General features: G+C 40.6%; 1 non-coding gene across 1 annotated transcript; it reads left to right on the forward strand.

The window, feature by feature from the left end:
- The first annotated feature begins 15,151 nt into the window (after positions 1–15,151).
- On the forward strand, positions 15,152–15,258 carry LOC127190243 (U6 spliceosomal RNA). Its single transcript, XR_007830740.1, has one exon. It is a non-coding gene; the product is annotated as a U6 spliceosomal RNA (small nuclear RNA).
- The last annotated feature ends 2,832 nt before the right edge of the window (positions 15,259–18,090 follow it).

The raw sequence follows: 18,090 nt of genomic DNA on the forward strand, positions 1-18,090 counted from the left end.
CCTGCTGCCACATTTTCCCATTGTGATGAAATTAGACTCTTATTTCTTTGGAACCATAAGCCCAAATAAACTCTTCCTTTTATAAGTTGCCTTGGACATGCTGTTTTATTGCAGCCATATAAAAGTCACCAATATATTTGTCCATGTCCCTCTAACTCTCTTTCAGTGTCACATGTGTCCTAATACTCTCTGCACTTCTCAACATGTCCTCTTCTCTATCATGGCTTCCTTCCTAATTCCACACATATATTTATACTCAATTGGCTATATATAAATATATATAAATTTTATAAGCTAGGATTCACACATAAGAGAGAAGATATAATGTTTGTTCTTTGAGTCATCTTATTTTACATTCATTTTCCTACAAATTTCATAATTCCATTTTTTTACTGTTGACTAAAATTCTGTATATTTGTCACATAGAAATTATGCATGTTTATTACATTTCTATTATCCATCCATTTGTTGGTTGATGGACAGCTAGCCTGGATCCATTTTCTTGATATTGTGAATAATGCAACAATAAATATGAATGTCAAAGTGTCTCTGCAATAAAATATGGAATCCTTAGGGTATATACCCAGCAGTGGTGAAGCAGGACCATGTGGTAGTTCTATTTTTAGCTTTTTAAATAAACCTCCATACTGATTTTCATAATGACTGTACTACTTTACACTGTTATTACCAGTGAGAAAGTGCCCCTTTTTCCCTACAACATTGTCAACATTTGTGATTGTCTCTCTTTTTTTTTTTTTAATAAAAGCATTTTGGGGGCTAGAGAGATTGCTCAGTGGTAAAGAGCACTGATTGTTCTTCCATTGGACCAGGGTTCAATTCCCAACACCTACATGGCAGCTCACAACTGTCTGTAATACAGCTCTAAGTAATTTGACACCCTCACACAGATGGACATACAGGCAAAACATAAATAAATAAATAAAGCTTTGGGGCTAATTGTAATTAGAAGATTTTTTTTTAAGTTACACAATAAAAAGGTACATTATATTATTTATTTTCAAGTGTTCTGATTTTTATTTTGAGAGAAAGAGAGAGAGAGCAGGGGCTGGAAGGGGGGGTTGGGGGCAGGCAGATCTGTGTGTAGCCTTGGCTGTCCTGGAACTCTCTTTATAGACCAGGCTGGCCTCGAACTCAAAGCCATCCACCTGCTTCTGTCTCCCAAGTGCTGGGATTAAAGGTGTGCGCCACACACCTGGCTGTGCTCTGAAATTTTAAACAAAACTGTGCTAATCCTCAATAAATTAATAAAACCAGTCTGACTAGAATGGCATAGTGTCTCAAAGTACTTTTAATATGCATCTACTTGATGGTTAAGGGTATTGAATAATTTTAAAAATATTTATTGGCCTCTGTGGTTTTTTTCTCTTGAGAACTATCTGCCCATTTCAATAGCCCATTTGTTGATGGGTAGTTTTCCTTTTGTAAGTGTTCAGTTCTTGAGGTTCTTTATGTATTATAGAAATTAATCTATAGTGTGATATCTGGTAAATATTTTCTCCCATTCTGTACTCCCTATCCTCAAAATGCACTTAAAAAAAGAAAAAAAAGTATTCTCCATTGTTGTCCTCCAAGCCATCCTCACCAACAAAATAGAGACATATTTTTCTCCAGCCAATCTTCCCAACTAGTCTAGTTTGCTTTCCACTGCTGAGATAAAGCACCACGACTAAAAACAAGTTGCGAGGAAAGAGTTGATTTCATCTTACAATCTATTATAAAGTAAGTCAAGGCACGAACAGAAGCCATGGAGAGACACTGCTTTATTGCCATCACCATGGTGGCTTGCTCAGGTTGTTGTTGTTGTTGTTGTTGTTAATGTAATACATGACTACCTGCTAGGTGACACTGCCCAGTGGTCTGGGCCCTTAACAGTTATTGAGAAAATGTCCCATAGACCTGTGTGCTGGCCAATCTGATGGAGAACTCAGTTGAGGTTCTCTCTGCCCAGATAACTCTAGTCCATGTCAAGTTCACATACAAAAAAACTACCAAGCGCAGGGCTGGAGAGATGGTTCCATGGTTAAGAGCACTGCCTGCTCTTCCAAAGGACCCGGGTTCAATTCCCAGCACCCACATGGCAGCTCACAACTGTCTGTAACACCAAGATCTGATACCCTCACACCAATGCACATAAGTTAAAGTTAAATAAAATATTTTTTTAATTAAAAAAAAATTACCAAGCATAGAAACCAAGTTAGTTTCTATTTTCATTCTCCCTTAGCTAGTGTCTTCATGTCATGAATGGGAAAACTGGTACTAAGAAAGGCTGAGAAGTGACCTAAAGCCACACTAGGCTTAAGAGCAGCCACCTACACTCAGTCTCACAGCACCCAGGTTAAAGTTTGTGTCATCGCTTTAAAGAATTAACCCTTCCTTTCTCACACCTCCCTTAACAACAAGAAACAATTACCTCCTTCTCAGATATAGCTAGAATTAAGGTCAACAGTTGAAGATAGGAATTGCCCAGTGGATGCTCAAATGAGTCACTTCTCTCTTCATTTCTTTAAACAAAAGATGCATCAACCCCCACCTGGGAAGGCTACTCGCTACCAAATATTTTGCTGCTACATTCATTTACGGTGGTAACCAGTGTTGTTTATTTGTGGATTTGGAAGTTTTTGCTATGAATATATGTGCTTTTTTCTGTGCAAACAAATATTTCACAATCTGTAACTAATACCTTTTATAAAGAGACAGCTTTACCACCCAATCCGGCTAATTCTCTCAGATCTAAAATAGAATCCTTTTTTTATTTAAAAAATTTAAGGGAATAATCAAAATGTTTTCCAGGAGTAGAAATGTAGAGAGAAGAAAATTTTGTTGTCTGATTCCAACTCTATAAAAACCTCTCGTGAGTATAATGACATGATTCGATGGAGTTCCTTCTGGGTTGAGCACACAGAGAGTTCCACTTGCATTCCCATCAGCAGAGAACAGGCCAACACCTGATTGCTTGAGCAGTCAAAGGGTAACTATTGCCCTTCTACTCCCAATAACAAAAAATAAAAGGGAATGGTAAACAGGAAGGCCTGATTTAGATCTTAGCATCACACAACAAAATGTACTGAGGAGCTCGTTCCATGCATTTTTAGAAGTGTATATATGTACTGTATATATTTTCTTTTGACTTAGTTAAGTGTCTTAGTCAAGGCTGTCTAGAGGAACAGAACCAAGAGTATAAATATATATGCATATACAGACACACAATACATATCTACATATGTATACATATATCTCATGAATATGTGTATGTATACATATATATACATATGAATATGAATGTGCATCAGAGTGCATCATTTTCTCTCTATATATACATACATATATGTATATATACACATATATATTCATGAGATATATAAATATATATGAGGTGTGTGTGTGTGTGTGTGTGTGTGTGTGTGGTGTGTTACAATGTGGTTTGTGGGCTTACAGGATATGGGCTATCTGCACACTGGAAAAGCTGAGTGCACAGTAGCTGCTCAGATAAATGAGGCTGGATGCCTCAGGAGTCCCAGTTTGGCGTGGAGGATTACTAGAGAGCCGCTGGTCTTCACCCCATGTATGAAGGCCAGAGAAGCTTCAATTCTGAGAGGAGGAGAAAAAGCCTCACAGTGGTAGAGGAGTGAAGGAAGGCAAGTAAAAAGCAGTGCTGGGTTTCCCTCAGACCTGCTTATGGAGGAAGCACAGAGGTGTTGAACTCCGAGAGAGGGCTTTCCACTTCCAGTAGCCTTCCAGGAAATCCTCTCCGGGGTCTTTTAGTTTGGATTCCAAATTTAATCAACTTGACAAACAAGACTGACCATCACAGCAACCTTAAAACCTGTGTGTGGTCATTTTCAATAAATTAAAAATCAAGATTCCTGAAGATGGCCCAGGAGTTAGAATCAACTGCTGCTCCAGCAGAGAATCTGCTTTCAGTTCTCAGCAGCCATGTTGGGCAGTTCACAACTGCCTTAAACTCCAGCTCTGAGAGACCAACACCTCTGGCCTCCGAGGGTACCAGCACTCGTGTGTTTGCACACACACACACACACACACACACACACACACGCACGCACAATTTAGGATGAAATGAATCTTTAAATGAAAAATCAAATTCCCACGCACCACACATTTCATTAATCTATTCTGAAATTTTTATACTTCAGCTTTTAATATACAATGAATAAAATCTGTTTCAACAAAATCAAATTTTGTACGAGTAGAGTTTCCAATATAAAGGAAAGGGGGAGAAAATGTCTTTGTAATTGAAGGTTAGAAGATCCAGTGTACGTTTTTGTGTGTCCAGGTGTGCATGCTATATTTTTGTTGAGTAGGGGATATAGATCTACCATTCAGAAGATTAAAAAACATAGACAAAGTGCTCACACCAAAACGAGACTGTTGCTTGAGGTTTTCAATAAACTGCTACTCACAGAGAGAGCCTTTGCTCTTTCTGGATCTACAGAGGCATGAAAGATTCACAAGCAAAGCCAAGAGGGGTGTTGTTGAGAAGAATCTCTAGAGATCCCTCAGCCTAGACCCCTGATCCATGTTAGCAAGCACAGCGAACACTTCATGTCAGCCCTGAGCACTTGCCATGACACAGTATCTTCCCATTTGACCCTGGTCAGGACCCCAAATTCCGTGTTTTCCTGTGGATCCTTGTGAATTTGCTTCCGGTATGCCTGCCTACAAGCCAAAAATAGTATTCTGTCATATATATTACATATATATTAGTATATATACACTCCCACACACACATATACCTGTATCATACTTAGCTTTAACCAAATGGTTGCTAAAAGAAACATAAATTAATTTTGGATAGTTTTAACTTTTGAAAATTTGCATGTGTTTATTTATGCATGTGTGTCGGTGCACACATGCTGTGGTGCACAGGGTCAGAGGACAACCCTGCAAGAGTTTGCTTCTCCAGCTGGGCATGGCGGCACATTCCTTTAGTCCCCACACTCGGGATGCAGAGGCAGGCAGATCTCTGTGAATTTGAGGCCAGCCTGGTCTACAAAGTGAATCCAGGACAGGCAGGGCTGTTACACAGAGAATCCCTGCCTCGAAAAACAAACAAACAAACAAACAAACAAAAAGTTGCCTTTCTTCTCCTATCATGCAAGTACCAAGAATCAAACACAGGTCCTCAGGCTTGGAAGCCACTGTGCCTCTACCCGCTGAGCCATCTCACTGGCCCTATTTCAGAGATTTGTAAGCCGATAAGAAGAGTTAAAGGAGAAGGGGAACAGAACTGTAGACATTTGCAGCTAGCAGTCCTATCTTTCAAATGGTAAGGTGATGCCATTAGCCGTTCATCCATAGAGCCTCAGCTCCAGGGATGCCAGCCAGCTGCTGTTCTGCTTGCTGTTGCTGCTCGAGGCTTTCTCGCTGCCTCCTGTTTGGTTCGGCACACATAGGGCATCGAAATAACTAGTTTTTGTTTTGTTTTCAACCCACTGTGCTAAAATAACGTGATCACTGCGTGTACCTTATGTTCTTTTAACGATGGTTTTGAATAAAAGTGTTCTGAGAAATAAACCTTCTTTGAAAATGTTTTTGAACAATTACCACAATCAGAACTAATTTTGAAAGTGAAGTACTCAATTAGACAGCAATTGAATGCGGGATGTAACCTTTCCAAAGATTGCTGAGCACTGGACACACTGACTTTTCTTGATTTCAAAAGTAAAGTGAGATGTGTGTGTGTGTGTGTGTGTGTGTGTGTGTGTGTGTGTGTGTGTGAAAGAGAGAGAGACAGAGAGAGAGAGAGAGAGAGTTTATTTTCTAAATGCCCATGATAAAATTTTGACTGAAAAGCCTCCTCTAAATTTCATTTTATATGTAAAATAAAGAAAAAAGAGCAATCTGGAACAAAAGTTACTTACAATTTACTCCAGATGGAAAAAAAGAACATTTAGTTTTTATGTAACAGACTCCCATATTATTTAACTGTATTTCAATAAATGCACAACTTGTACAAAAAAAAAAAAAGCCAGAAAACATTAAGAATATTTTTTTTTTTTTGCTGAATTCTTTAATCAAATGAATTATCCACATGTTGTTTTACAAATAAGCAATTAAAAATTATGGGCCATATAAACATTGCTTATGGATGTGTGCTTACTTGGTATAGGTTGAATCTTCGAAAAGCTGGCTGGCTTGTAGGTTTCTTTTTTGAAAAATGCTCTTGCTATGTAGTTCAGGCTTTGGTCAAACTTATTATATTTTTTTTCCTTTTTTTTTTTTTTTTTTTTTTTTTTTTTTTTTTGGTGAGACAATGTCACTCTATAGGCCAGGTTCACCTTGAACCCAAGTAGTTATTCTGCCTTTGGAGTGCTGGGGTTATATGGTGTGTAGTACAACACTACACCTAATTCAGTTCTGTGTGTGTGTGTGTGTGGGGGGGGGGTGTGGGGGGGTGTGTGTGTGTGTGTGTGTGTGTGGGTGTGGGGGGGGGGTGGGTGTGTGGGGGTGTGTGGGTGTGTGTTTGTGTGTGTGTGTGTGTGTGTGGTGTGTGTGTGTGTGTGTGTGTGGTGTGTGTGTGGGGTTGTGTGTGTGTGTGTGTCTGTGGTGTGTGTGTGGGGGGGAGTGTGTGTGTGTGTGTGTGGGTGTGTGTGTGTGTCTGTGTGTGTGTGTGGGTGTGGGTGTGTGTGTGGGGTGTGTGTGTGTGTGTGTGGGTGTGGGTGTGTGTGTGTGTGTGTGTGTGTGTGTGTGTGTGTACGAGTGCGTGCATGCACACATGCTAATGCCTTCATGCATGTGACACAGCAGCATCGGTACTACAGCTGGTAGGTAGAGCTCAGAGGACAACCTTGGTGTCTGTCCTCACCACACCCTTTATCTGAGATGGGACTGCTTTGTTGTTTTTCTGCTGTATATAGCAGTCTGGCTGGCCTGTGAACTTCTGCTGGTTGATGGCTACCATTTTCCTCTGGTAGTGCTGGGGATTACAGATGTTCATCATCCCCGCCCCATCCTCATCCTGGCTTTTATATGAGTTCTGGGGATTTGAACTTGGGTCCTTACACTTGAGCTGCAAGACCTTTATCCGCCCAGCCAACTTTCCATCCTTCACTCGAGCAGTTTCAAACAATAGATGTAACCAGCTCCATAATCATTGATGCTTATCAGCAACAGAATGGCATAGTGCAGATATGCCCTCAGAGAACTGTGCTGCAGCTGGGCAGAGGAGAAGAGTTACACAGGGTTTCTTGTGAGACTGGATCTTTCTGATGCGTCTTTCTAGGAAGAAAAGCATGAGGTGAACTCAGAGTCCTTCTAGACATGGCTTTATCATCACCATCGTCATCATCATCATCATTTTAGGTTTCTTTATTTCTATACTATGTGTATAGATTGTTAGCTCACCTGTATTATGTACAGCAGGACACTTCCTGGTGCCCTTGGGGGTCAGAAGAGGACATCTGAGACCTTGAAACTGGAGTTATGGATGGTTGTGAACCACTACATGGGTGCAGGGAACTTAACAAGTGCTCTGAACCCATCTCTCCAGCCCTTAGGTCTGGTTTACTGATGCAACATCCAGTTGACCTCTAAGATGACACTTATTAAAGATATCATAATAAAAGTAATAAATATAGTAAACACTGTAATTACAGTGTGGACCACTGCACCCTCGAGGCGGGGATTTGGGACAGGATGACATCCTCCACCAAGTGAAGTCACATTTATATGTACCACATTGTTCAAATGATCCAAGAACACAGTTTCCAAAACGCAATTGCAGGATCTAAATCACTGAACTCCAATAGGAAAAAATTAATGAGAGAAGTACTTATTAATTTATTCAACAACTGTTTCTTTAAAAATCTACTGGATGAGTAGCGTGGTCCTGGTACAGAAATGAAGAAATTAAAAAATAATAATAATAACAAGCTTGGATAGCTTATGCATATCAATTCACACGAAAGACATGCTCATTAATTACACACACTATCTTTTCGAAAAGATATTGCATATTTAAAAGTATCTGTGGGGAGCCATGCTATATTCAGCAATGCTAGAAATCCTATGCTTAGGCTTCATGCTGTGACCTTGGAGTTGTTGACCTTTGCTGAAGAAGATCTTGTGTTTAGGCTATCTTTAGATTGCTTACCTTTGAAAGAAATAAGGAAGTTCTTACAGGGAACTACTCAGAGGATTGTATTCTTGCCTGGGGACTACAGGAAGTGAAATTGTAATAGAGTTTATATAAACCATACTCCCAGCCAGGTGTGGTGGTGCACACCTTTAATCCCAGCACTCGGGAGGCAGAGGCAGGCAGATCAATGTGAGTTTGAGGCTAGCCTGGTCTACAAAGTGAGTCCAGGACAGCCAAGGCTACACAGAGAAACCCTGTCTCGAAGTAAGTCTTGATCAGGAATTTCTAGACTTGGCTTCATATTACTCACATCTCTGTCCCCCTCTTTCAATTCCCACGCCCTCCTCTAGAGAACAGTGTTCAACTTGTCCAGTGAGCCAGGAAAAGTATCACCTGCCTTTTGCCTAGCAGAAAACACAGGCCTCTACACACAAAAAAATTTATGTTCTTTCTAGATGTTCATTGTACATCTGCAATCTAGCGTTTAGAGGTAGACAAGGAAGATGGGGGTCAAAATCATCCCCGGCTACATGGCCAGTACAAGACCAGCCTAGGCTACATGACCTATTACCCCAAAACAGAAACAAAGAAACAAACAGCCACAGCAAAACTTCCCACTGTCTTCAACACAAGTGTGAGAACATTGCACATAAAATGATTCCCAGAAGTGCTACAATAGGATCAGTTATAACAACTACCATGTATCATGACCCACTACTAGAATTGGGTTTGAAATGAACTCTAGTCCTCTGAATAACTCTGCAAGGAGGTGCTATTTCCATTCAACAGATGATTTATCAAGATGATTTAGCTGGGCATGGTGGTGCATGCCTTTAATCCCAGCACTCGGGAGGCGGAGGCAGGCAGATCTCTGTGAGTTCAAGGCCAGCCTTGTCTACAAAGCAAGTCCAGTACAACCAAGGCTACACAGAGAAACCCTGTCTTGAAAAATAACAACAACAACAAAAAGATGGTTTAACAGTGCTGGCTTTTATCTCAGAGTAGATTGCCTAGAATTCAGAATGTCTTGGTTACAAACTCCATCATGCATACACACATGCACACACACACACACACACACACACACACACACACACGCACGCATGCATGCACACACACACACACACACACACACACACACACACACACACACACAAGCTTATTACTTTCAAAGGGGGAAGTTGATGTATTCATACTTAAAATGATAAATTATGTTACCCCTCTTAGTATAAGCCATAGTATTCTGAACAATACACTAGCCTATGGCAATAGTTATACATGTCCCCCAAGAGTCCAGCCGGCCATCTAATGAACTCCAACTCTGCCCAGTACTGCTCTGAACCCTTTAACTCAGCATTTTGTCCCTTCGACAACTCTCCAAGATTGATGATAATGCCCCACATTACAGATACAGAAACTTTGACTCAGTGGGTCTAAGTAATACACCCCAATCATTCACCCTCTGAGAATCCTATCAGGGCTACCAACCCAGAGCTGTCAAACTTTCAAACAATCTGTTATTCTGAAGAGTTGTTTGTAAACCCTCTTCTCTGTGCCTGTTCTAGTTATGCCCTGCTCCCTCCCCCTCCCCACCCCCAGCCTCTCTTCTGTCTTCACGATGAAACATAGATGTTCTTTCTTCAGTCTCAAACACCCCAGGCATTGTAGCCGGAGAAAATGTGTCTGCTTCAAACTTAACACTTACCTTGTAGCACTGTGATTATTTGGATATATTTCTCTCCCATGGGAGGTGAAGACTGTGACTAGAAAAATGTTTCTTATTCCCTGTTTAGTTCCCAGTGCATTGTATACAGGTAGACTCCTAGGTTGATACTCAGAGCTGCCCTTGGTGACAGACCTAACCACACATGTCAGCATGCTGCAGATGTAAAAGACTTCCCCAAAGAGGCAGGACAGATTCTCCTGCCCATATGGAGAACCTAAATTTTGATTGTTTGCATGTATTTATTTAGTTAGTTAATCTCATTAAAGATTCTCAGGGAATGAATGTTAAGATCTCTCCACCTCAGTGTCTGCCAGTGACCTACAGGCCATTCTACCCCTATTCTCCTGGGTTCTGGCTCAGAGAATTCTTCCCCTTCACATCTAAAACAACAACAACAACAAAATGGAGGCTGGGCCTGGGGATGAGGATGAGAGCAGAGTGCATGACTGAAAGCCAGGAAGGAAAGAGAGGAAAAGAGAAACACAGAAGGGAAGAGAAGGAGAAAATAAACAGAAATTTAAATCTTTTTTAAATACCTAGATAATTTTTTTTTCTGATTAACTGAGTGTACATGACCAAAAACATTTTTTTTTCTTTTAAATCCGTGGATTCTCAGCACAGATGCAAGCTTTTCCTTGCCAGGGAAATGTGATAGCCACTAGACATAGACGTCTCATGCAGAACCATGCTTTGGCTCAGCCTTGCACGGAGACAAGTGTGCTAGCACTGACTTGTGTCTCCAGAGCATCTACCATGATTTGTGCTCCCCCCTATATGAGCAAAGTTACTGCTTTTCTTCTCACTTAGCAGATTAGAAAACTACAACATGGGGGAAACAAATGACTGGATCCACACCTCCTTGTCCTACAGTCTGAAATTTAATTCCAAAGTGTATACTTTCCCAGTTACACCCAATTCCAAGCAAATTTTCAAAAATGAATTTCAACTCGAGTATTTTCTTTATCAAAATACTCAGGTCATTCTTTTAATAACTCCTTCTTGCTTTAGAAGAGACATTTGGGTATAATTTTCCTCCAGGCTTCTATGTAAAGAGACGGTGGCGCTCTCTCTCTATCTATCATCTATCTATCTATCTATCTATCTATCTATCTATCTATCTATCTATCTATCTATCTCCAGAGTAGAGAAGCTCACAGATAATTGACAGTTCTGTCTGGACAAAGTGTTACTGCTTCTTCGTGGTCTAAAAAACACAGCCTACTTGTCCAAATTAGTTCAAGAAATCTCCCATTTCTGAGAGTAGGGCTGCCTGCCAGCTCTGTCAGAGAGATAAACAGCCTCTGAGGAGATGAATCATTGTGTGTCACATAAAGCCCAAGTTGTGCACACATGGGCATGTAAGGGATTGCTCAAGACTTTCCAACTCTCCTTCCATTATACATAAGGTGTACCTTTGCCACCAAGTTCAGCATGTCCTTTTCCTGGCTGTACTGTTTACCAAGAGCATTGTCACATGAGAAACCTCAAGATCTATCATGAGCAGGGACACCAAGCAGACACAGCAGAGGACTCCGACCTGATGTTAGAGGACACCCTTGGTGCTTCGCCATCATTATTTGCCAATCCTGCCTTTTAAACAGGTTGGTTCACTTTATTCCTATAGGGGTTTGATCTCATCCCTGAAAGGCAGCCTTCTTGAGGAAGAAGACGTAATTAATGTTTTCTGTTCTTCAGAAATATGCACTGGAAATGTGACCAGGGACAGAGGGGAGGCCAAAGGAAAGGATCAATAACAGTTCATTTGCCACAAGTGAGAGGGACACATGGGTATCTTTATAATCTGTCTTATCCATACTCAAAAGTACTGAGACACTGAGCACACAGATGGACAGACGATGGTGGATGGAAATGAGACCAAAATAGTTCCAAACTCTAAAGGCAAAGATTCCAGATGTCTCAACACACATGCCTTCAAAGGCAAGTTTACAGTGCACAGGAAGTAAACTGCTTAGATTTACAAGAATAACTAATTGATGTGCTTTTTAACTGCCTCGGTATAAATAACACATTCCCTGGGGGAAAGTTGTATTTATTTTCCTATGTTAACGAGAAAGTGAAAGGAACTACTGAGTTGAAATAAGATGAAATTCATTCCCTGCGTTATTAATGTTTATGATTTTAATTCCAGCACTCAAGAAGTAAAGGCAGGATGACCAGAATAAGACTAACTAGACTATGCAATAAAAGTCTGTCAATACACACACGCACACACACGTGCGTGCGCGCGCACACACACACACACACACACACACACACACACACCTCTACCTTTATTATTTTAATCCCTCCACCTTTACAATTTATTCTTGACATAATAGAGTCTCAATTTACAAATTCAAAAGTAACAACTCTGTTTAACACCTAGTTAGCCCTTTTCATAATCCATTTTATTATTGGTTTATATAATTTAGTAGTTATAAATACCCATATAACTGTTCAAGACCAGAACAGCTCTGCCAGCAGCATTCTATGATCAGACCACTTCTAAAGCACTTGGAGTAGGGCAGGTCTCTTAACTGACCTGGAACTACCTATGTAGCCCAAGCTACCCTTGAATTTGCTGTGATGCTCCTGCCTCAACTTCCACAGTGCTGAAATCACAGACAAGCAATACCTTACAGATGAAATCTTTTTGTTGCTATCATTGTTGCTCAGTGCTCTGGAATGCAGAGTTTTGTGGAAGGGTGGGAAGGAAGGGTTGAAGGAGCCAGAGGGGTCAAGAACACCACAAGAAGAAGACCTACAGAGTAAATGAACCAGGGCCCATGCGGGCTCACAGAGACTGAACCACCAACAAAGAGCATGCATGGGCTGGAACTAGACCCCCTACGCATATGTAGCAGATATGCAGCTGGATCATTTTGGGGGTTCCCCTAACAATAGGAGTAGGGGTTGTCTCTGACTCCATAGCCTGCCTTTGGACCCCTTTCCCCTAGCTGGGCTGCCTTTGTCAGGCCTCAGTGGGAGAGGATGCATTTAGTCCTCTGCTTCAATTTGAGATGCCAAGGTGCTTTGGTACCCCCTGGGAGCCTCCCTTCTCTGAGAAGGAGAGGCTGGATTGGGGAGCGGGAAGGAGGGTGGAACTGGGAGAAGAGGAGAAAAGGGCCTAGGATCAAGCTATAAAACGGTTAAATAAATAAAGGAAAACAAACAAACCCAAAACCAAGCAACCAAACAACAAGAAATAAAAAACAAAAAACAAAACACCCAAGGTCTCCACGCATTGTTATCACACATCTCATCCTCCCATTTCAGTTTCCCAAGTGCTTGGACTACACAAGTATGCCAGCATGTTCAGCCCCCACATCCCTTCCTGAGGATGGAACTCAGAACCTCTAATATCCTTAGCCCAGATCCCGCCCCTCCCCTACATTACATCTTTAATCTTCATCTCACATTTTGTTTTTGTTTTTAGTATGATACAGATTGTTTTATTCATCAAATTTAAGTCTTTTAAGTAAATTTTTTAAAGGTTTTTTTTTTGTTTTTTTTTTTGTTTTGTTTTGTTTTTTGAACTAAAATCTCACATAGCTCAAGATGAGTTGGGACTAGTATCAATCCTCCTGCCTCAAGCTTTTAAGTAGTATAATAGTAAGCCTGTGCCATCATGTCTGGCTCAAATTCAGCACAGTGAAAGCACACTAACAAACTACATGAAAATTGCTTTTCAAGTAAGGAAATTATCTTTTTTAATGGCTTATGACTTGTCTGTTCTTATTTTTTACATTAAGCTTTTTTTTTCTTTTTTTAAGAAAATGCTTTAAGTCAGGCATGGTGGCACATGCCTGTAGTCCCAGCTCTGGTGGGGAGAGTGGGGGAACAGTCAAATCATTATGAATTTGAGGCCAGCCTGGTCTAAAAATCGAGTCCAAAACAGCCAAAGTATATAGAGAAACCCCGCCTTGAAAAACAAAAAAACAAAAAACAAAAAACAAAACCAAAAACCTCACTTGCCTGCCTGTAGTGGTAGGCACATTCCAGATCTTCAGTTTCGCTTCTCTTTCCTCCACAGACAATGCCCTGTCTCATTCCCAGCTCTGAAGCAGACTACCTGCCATGGCCTCTCCCTAGTCTCTGCATCCCCATTCCCCAAGGACTAAGCAGATCCTGGTGGAACATCTTGCTTTCCTCCCTCCTGTGGACCCCCTCAGCCCCCTCCCACCAGTGCATCCCCATTCCTGTGTCATCTCCTAACGCCAAGAAACACATTTGCACCCAGAACCCCCTGTAGTTACACCTATCAGGAACCTAAAGAATTTCCTACCAGAGGACACATAGTCACTGCACTTTCCTAAGAAACAAATGGGTCGACAGAAGCCAAGAAACAAAGACCCACCAACAAGAAGACCAGATATCAGCACCCAGAATTACAATCTTTCCAGACCCAGATGCCTAGATGCCAGCTTAAAAGCATAACAATAACAGCCAAGACAAAATGTCTCTTCAGGAGCCTGAGAACCCTACTACAGCAAGCCTCGAGTGTTATGACATAGATTAGTCACAAGAAAAAGATTTAAAATAGGCTTTGTGAGTATGATAGAGGTCCTTAAAGAGAAAATGAATAAACAAATCCCTTAAAGGACTCTACAAAAGCACAAACAGCAGAAGGAAATAAATAAAACAGTTCATGACCTGAAGGTGGAAATAGAATCAATAAAGAAAACCCAAATTGAGAGAAATCTGAAAATGGAAAATATAGGAACTCATAAGAACCTCAGAAGCAATCCTCACCAACAGAATGCAAGAGATGGACTCTTAAGTACTGAAGACATGATAAAAAAAATAGATACACTAGTCAAAGAAAATGTTAACTCTTTTTTGTTTTGTTTTGGTTCTTAAGACAGGGATTTTCTGTGTAGCCATGGCTGGCCTGGGCTTGATTTGTAGACCAGGCTAGCCTCAAACCCATAAAGATCCGCCTGCCTCTCAAGTGCTGGGATTTACAAGTATGCACAACCACACCTGGCCTGAAAAAGTTAACTCTTATGACCTTCTGACACAAAACATGCAGGAAATCTGGCACGCTATGAGAAGAGCAAATCTAAGAATAATTACAGTAGAAACCCAAGACAAAGGACAAAAATATGTTTTCAACAAAATCATAGAAGAAAATTTCCCTAACCTAAAGAATGAGACTCTCATAAAGCTACAAAAGGCCTGTAGAACACCAGACAGGCTGGACCAGAAAAGGAAGTCAACTTGGCACATAACGACCAAAATGCTTAACTTACAGAACAAAGAAAGAATATTAAAAGCTGTAAGGGAAAAAGATTATGTAACATATAAAGGTGCTAGCTTCAGCAGCACATATACTAAAATTGGAACGATACAGAGAAGATTAGCATGGCCCCTGTGCAAGGATGACACGCAAATTCGTGAAGCGTTCCATATTTTTAGGAGACACTGTTAACAGATCAAAGCGACAGCCTACAGACTGGGAGAAGATCTTCACCAACCCTACATCTGACAAAGGTCTAATATACAAAATATATAAAGAACTCAGGAAACTAAACACCACCAAACCAAATAACCCAATTGAGAAATGGGGCTCAGAACTAAACAGAGAATTCTCAACAGAAGAATATCAAAAGGCAGAGAAACACTTAAAGAAATGCTCAACCTCCTTAGTCATCAGGGAAATGCAAATCAAAACAACTCTGAGATTCCATCTTACACCCATCAGAATGGCTAAGATCAAAAACTCAAATGGCACCACATGTTGGCGAGGATGTGGAAAGAGAGGAACACTCCTTCATTGCTGATGGGAATGCAAACTAGTACAGCCACTTTGGAAATCTATCTGGCTCTATCTCAGAAAACTGGGAATAGCTCAACCATGTTCATAGCAGCCTTATTCATACTAGCCAGAACCTGGAAACAGCCTAAGTGTCCCTCAGTAGAAGAATGGATAAAGAAACTGTGGTACATTTTACACTATGGAATACTACTCAGCTGTTAAAAACAAGGAATTCCTGAAATTTGTGGACAAATGGATTGAACTAGAAATGATCATAATGAGTGAGTTAACCCAGAAGCAGAAAGACTCAAATGGTATATACTGACTTATATCTGGACACTAGCCCAAGGGGCATGTCCCATGAAAGTATTCACTCACCAAGAAAGTGGGTCAGAGGGGAGGACATCCTATTGGGTCTCTAGGTGAGAGAAGCATGGGAGAATGGGGAAATAGAAGGATCCAGAGTGTCCTAGGAACCTATTAGAAGAACATTAAGATGGGCAGATCTGAGCCCAGGTGTTTGGCGTAAACTATGGCACCAGCCAAGGAAAATACGTGCAGTAAACTTCGAACCCCTACCCAGATTTAGCCAATGGATAGGACACTCTTCACAGTTGAGTGGAGAGTGGGGTCTGACTTTCACATGAACTCTGGTGCCCCCTATTTGACCATGTCCCCTAGATGGGGAGACCTGGTGGCACTCAGAGGAAGGACAGCAGGCTACCAAGAAGAGACTTGATACCCTATGAGTATATACAGGGGGAGGAGGTTCCCCTCAGTCACAGTCTTGGCGGGGGGAATAAGGGGAAAATGTGAGGGAGGGAGGAATGGGAGGATACAAGGGATGGGATAACAATTTAGATGTAATATGAATAAATTAATAAAAAATAACATATAAAGGCAAACCCATTAGAATAATACACAGCTTCTTGATGGAGACTCTAATAAGCCAAAAAGGCTGGGACAGATCTTGTACAGAAATTGAGAGACCACAGATACCAGCCCAGAGGACTGTAAACAGCAAAAATTTCAAGTACGATAGATGGAGAAATAAGACATTCTATGATAAAACCAAACTTTAGCAATATTTATGTACAAATTCAGCCTTACAGAAAGTGCTAGAAGGAAAATTCCAGACTAAAGAGGTTAACCTCACCCAAAAAAACACAAGGAATGAATAACTCCACACCAGCAAATCAAAAGAAAGGAAACACACACACACACCACCACCACCACCACTACTACCACCACCACCACCACCACCACCACCACAACAACAACAACAGCAAAATAACAGGAATCTCTCAACATCACTGATCCCAATTCCTCAATAAAAAGACACAGAAAGGAAGCTAAAACAGGATCCATCCTTCTGCTGCATCCAAGAGACACACCTTAACATCAACAATATATATCACCTCAAGGTAAAGGGAAGGAAAAAGACATTCTAGGCAAGTGGACCTAAGAAGCAAGCAGGTGTAACTGTGTTAAAAAATAGACTTCAAACCAAACTAATCAGAAGAGATGGAGAGGGATACTACATACTCATCGAAGGAAAAATCCACCCAGAGGACATTGCAATTCCTTGTTTTTTCTGTTTCAAAACAGGCTCTCTCAATGGAGCGCTGGCTGTCCTGGAAGTCGCTACATAGACCAGTTAAGGCTGGACTTGAACTCACAGAGATCTACCTACCTCTGCCTCCTGAGTGCTGGGATTAAAGGTATTTGTCACTATACTGGATGCAATTCTTAGTATCTATGCTCTAAACAAAAGGACACTTAAATTCATAAAAGAAGCACTACTATAGTTTAAATCACATTCTGACCCTCATGCACTGATAGTAGGAAACTTTAATGCCTGATTCTTCTCATCAATAAATATCATGGACACAAAAACCAAATACAGAAATGCAGGAGCTAATTGACAATAAGCCAAATGGACCTAACAGATACTAATTGAACAGTTCACCTGCACCTTATGGAACTTTCTCCAAAATAGACCACATACTCAGACACAAAACAAGTCTCAACAGACATAAGAAAATTGAAATAACCCCTTGACTCCTTTCTGACCACCACAGATTAAACATAGATATCAACAACAATAGAAAAAAAAAAAAAAACCTGAAAGCTTACAAACTCATGCGAACTTAACATTTCATTAAAGAAAGAAAGGAAAGGAAAGAAATCACACCCCAAAGGAGTAGAGAGCAAGAAATAAACTCAGGACTGAAATTAATAAAATAGAAACAACATCAGGAAAAAACTACAACAAATCAATGAAACAAAGAGTTGGTTCTTGGAGAAAATCAATAAGATTGACAAATCCTTATCAAAATTAATTAAAAGTCAGAGAGAGAATATTCAAGTTGACAAAATTAGAAATGAAAAGGGGAATATAACAATAGACATCTAAGAAATCCAGAGAATCGTAAGGACATACTTTAAAAATCTGCTCAATCAAATTGGAAACTCTAAAAGAAGTAGATA

The sequence above is a fragment of the Acomys russatus genome, chromosome 5, assembly GCF_903995435.1.
Source record: "Acomys russatus chromosome 5, mAcoRus1.1, whole genome shotgun sequence".
Taxonomy (NCBI): Eukaryota; Metazoa; Chordata; class Mammalia; order Rodentia; family Muridae; genus Acomys; species Acomys russatus.